Here is a 4465-nt window from a genome sequence, read left to right as displayed (position 1 = left end):
ATTCACAGACCTGTACCCCTGGGGATAAAAATATATGTTTATAAAAAAATAAAATTTTAAGAATCAAAAAAAAAAAGAGTACACCTATCGCAATGAGCACTGAGCAATGTATGGAATTGTTGAATCACTATTTTGTACACATGAAACTAATATAATACTGTATGTTAACTACCCTGGAATTAAAAAATTAAAAAAAAAATCTCTTTAGGGGCGCCTGGGTGGCTCAGTGGGTTAAGCCTCTGCCTTCGGCCCAGGTCATGATCTCAGGGTCCTGGGATGGAGGCCTGCATCTGGGTCTCTGCTCAGCGGGGAGCCTGCTCCCCCCACCGCCTGCCTCTGCCTACTTGTGATCTCTCTCTCTCTCTCTCTCTATCAAATAAATAAAAAAATAAAATCTTAAAAAAAAATAAGTAAAATCTCTTTAATGTCTGACTTAATAGAAGATTAGGCCCCTGAATTCTCCCATCTGTTTTTGCATTCAACCTATTCTGATGCAGCCTCTGGAAAATTCCCCTGTACCCTCTTCAGAGAATGAGTGAAAAAGTCAAATATCTTAATATTATTATAAAAGTAATTTTTGTTTGTTTTTCATGAAAATAATTTTTACATTGCAAGACCCCAAGGGTCTCGGGGACTCCTAAATCCCCATAGTTTGAACACTCGGTTACATAATGAATCCCATAAGATCTGATTCAGTACAGTGTTATCCCATTTCCTGGCCTCAGTTTATCAGTTTTAAGATAGGTTCCTGACAAATACCAGGCGGAGGAACCCTTTTCCAAGGATGTTATGCTTGGGACCCGAAGGCTGGAATGCAAGACTGCATTAGGCAATGGAAGGTTCAACTTAGGAGCCATGTTTTGGTTTTGGGGGTTTTTTGTTTGTTCGTTTTCTAGCTGTGGAGAAAGCCCTTCCATCGAGAGTTAATAATGAAGCCAGGCCCCTGAAAGAAGCAGAGATAAAGGACAGAAGGAAAGCTCAGCCGTATTCAAATCCCTGGTTCTGACTGTTTCTAAAGCTAAGAGTGTCTTGTCCTTGAATTTTGGGCCACTCTATTTTCTTTATGATGAATCCTGCTTTGGGCTTAAATTAGTGGGAGCTGGATTTCTATCACTTGCAACAAAAAGGGTCTTAATGAAGGCTGTATTAGTCACGTCTTTTTTTTCTTCAGGTTTTCCCTTCTTTTCTCAATTAAAAAGAGGTAACAAGCGATGCTGAAGTAAGCTAAGAATAAGCTGAATAAGAGCCAACTCTGGAAGAACCATTCCCAATCTTAGAAGTTTAGACTGGAGGGTCACCTGGGTGGTTCAGTCGTTAAGTGTCTGCCTTCGGCTCAGGTCATGATCCCAGGGTTCTGGGATCGAGCCCCACATTGGGCTCCCTGCTCAGCAGGAAGCTTGCTTCTCCCTTTCCCACTCCCCCTGCTTGTTTCCTCTCTTGCTGTGTCTCTTTCTATCAAACAAATAAATAAAATCTCTAAAAAAAAAAGTTTAGACTGGAATGCTGTTGATGTGAGAATCAAGTATTTTAGGTCTTCCTCTCTGACAAAAAACTTTAAATTACTTTTGACAGTGTCAGTAAATTTAACTCCAAATTCAGCCACATGATTAAGCTCCCTACCACCTACCCCTACCCTAGGAGGTGGCACTTTTAGCTTCTCAAATTGCAGGTACAAACAATCTTCCTCTGTTTAATTTCTTCAAGTCACAAAAGACTAACACCGTTAAACCTCTACAATTTTCAATAAAGGGCTTAGTGGGCCCTGGATTCAATATATTCTCAGTGGCCTACAATATGGGGCCTTCCTACTGCGGTTATATAAAAGGGCCTAATTAGAGCTATAGCCTCGAGATCAGGCTTTTTGATTTTAGAGCTCTATGTATACAATGAATGAAAAAGGCACACTTGCCCACTGACTCCTTTTTAATGTAATTTTTATAAATGTTCATGTTTTAAACAAACTGGTGTTAGGGTTCTAGAAAATTATATAATGAATTAAGACTGTACTAACTCAGGTCCAAACATCTTGACTTCTCTACTTTCTAGAAAAACACTTTTAATTGCTATTCAAGGACCGAGGGTCTTTGCTATTCAAGGACCAAAGGTCTTTGCAGGATGTGGTGTGTCTCTCTGGGTCTATTTGTGTCTGTCTTTCTAACTGCATGACCTCAAAGACAAAGAAACTCAAATAAGCAAGGAGCAAAAGCAGAAGAGTTGCAAAAGGGGGGGGGGGGACATTCAGCGTTATGCAATTAGTAACATTAGTGACATACTTTTGAATTGCTGATGAGAGAGCCAACAAAAGCCTCCATCCATTATTACAAAGAACCCTGAGAAAAAACTGCTCTATTCTTTTTTCAAAAAAAATTACATGTGATGAACACTTTTTTTCATTTTCTTCTGCCACCTTTTCGTTTTTTAAATTTGACATTTCTCTTCCTCTCCTGAACCACATGGAGAAATTCTTCAATGGATTTCTATTATGCTAGAGTGGAAAGACATCGGCAGTCGAAGCACCCAAAGATCAAAGGTCAGACCTCAGCGCTATCATTTACTAGCTGCAAAGTCTCAGACAAAGTTGGTATAATAATAGTTCTCTTAGAATGCTGACATAGAGATTAAGTGAAATAGTATACGTATCAGTTGAGATGACTTTGAATGAATGTTACCAAAAAATATAATAATGAAATTGATTGGCTCACATAATTTCCAAGGCCAGAAGGAGAACTGTTTCAGGTAAAGCCTGATTAAGTATCTCTAATGATGTCACAAGGGTGTCAGTTTTTCTTAAGGTACAAGTTAATATTACCTTAAGACAGGCTTCCCTCTGGCAGCAAAATGGTTGCAAAGAGCTCCTGGGGCTATACCCTTTTCCAGTCATGTTCAATGGAAGAGGAGAAGACTCTTCTAGCATATTCTGTGGAAGGAGAGATTTTCTCTTCCAGAAGTCCTAGCAAACATTTCACCACATCCTGGTTCCTGATGAGGTTACATACCTTCCTTGAACTAATCTTTAAAGTGAGGGGAAATAGCTTTTGCTGAAAATTTTGAACCAGGCAACCAGGTATAAAACATGGGATTGATCCCACTCAGAACACTTGATGGGGAAAAATGAGGGGGTTATGAAGAAAAAGAAAGGTGGGAAATTGTCACACATGACAATGTGTGAGGATGTACTTTGAAGTAGGATGCTGAGTAAACGGGGGTGAAGTCCATCCCTGGGTTTCAGGAGGGAAACATATCCTTTCAAAGGATTAAGGATTGGCTTAACCCTTGCCAATCAGACCTTCAGAAAATTCCATAGCATCTTCAATACCTGAGATTGTATCAACATTACTCATCCTTGCTTTTCCATATAGTTTAGGGTTTTTGTATCTATAAATAAATGGTTTAGGTTTGCCTGTTCTTTTATAAACACATTGTTGTTCTATTTTTTTATTTTTAAAGGTTTATTAATTTACTTAAATAATCTCTACACCCAACATGGTGCTTGAACCCATGACCCCAAGATTAAAAGTCACTCACTCTTCTACCTGAGCCAGCTAGGTACCCCAAGCTTTCCCTATTTTTTAATTTTATAAAATTTAAGATACCACTATTTAACATCTCACTGAAAACAAATACCTTAACCAAATCAGGACCTAGGGCTAAGAGCCCATCAACTGAAATTTGGTCAATAAATTTCAGCATTGTTAAAAAATGTTTAAAAAAAAAAGTGCATCTTAGAAAGGATGGACTACAATAATACAAAAGATGGTATCTTGTATAATCACTTCTGTGTTTTGCTTCTTTGGCTTAACATCATGTTTGTAAGATTCATCCATGTTTTTTATAGGTTAATTTCATGTAATACATTAACATACCACATTTTTATCTCTGCTCTTATTTATGGATATTTACATTGTTATCAGTTTTGACTCATATGAACAATGCTGCTATGAACCTTCTTGTTCATATCTCTTGTGTACATGGGGATAAGTTTCTCTAAATACCAAATGTTAGAATTGCTGAGCCATAGAACAAGGCAATTTTCATCTTTCGTACACAACGTCAAACTGCTCTTCCTCGGGGTGGAGCAGTCAGTTGAGCATCTGACTCTTGGTTTTGACTCAGGCTGTATCTCAGGGGTGTGAGATTAGGCCCCACACCAGGCTCTACACTCAGCCCAGAGTCTGCTTGGGTTTCTCTTCCCCTCACCTTCAGCCTCTACCCCCGAACTCTTTCTCTCAAATAAATAGATATTTTTTATTTTTTTATTTTTTTTTATTTTATTTTTTTTAAGATTTTATTTGTTTATTTGACAGAGAGAAATCACAAGTAGATGGAGAGGCAGGCAGAGAGAGAGAGAGGGAAGCAGGCTCCCCGCCGAGCAGAGAGCCCGATGCGGGACTCGATCCCAGGACCCTGAGATCATGACCCGAGCCGAAGGCAGTGGCTTAACCCACTGAGCCACCCAGGCGCCCCT

Source organism: Mustela nigripes, chromosome 13 (genome assembly GCF_022355385.1).
Source record: "Mustela nigripes isolate SB6536 chromosome 13, MUSNIG.SB6536, whole genome shotgun sequence".
Taxonomy (NCBI): domain Eukaryota; kingdom Metazoa; phylum Chordata; class Mammalia; order Carnivora; family Mustelidae; genus Mustela; species Mustela nigripes.
The sequence above is the reverse complement of the archived record's forward strand: the minus strand, read 5'-3'. Positions refer to the sequence as shown.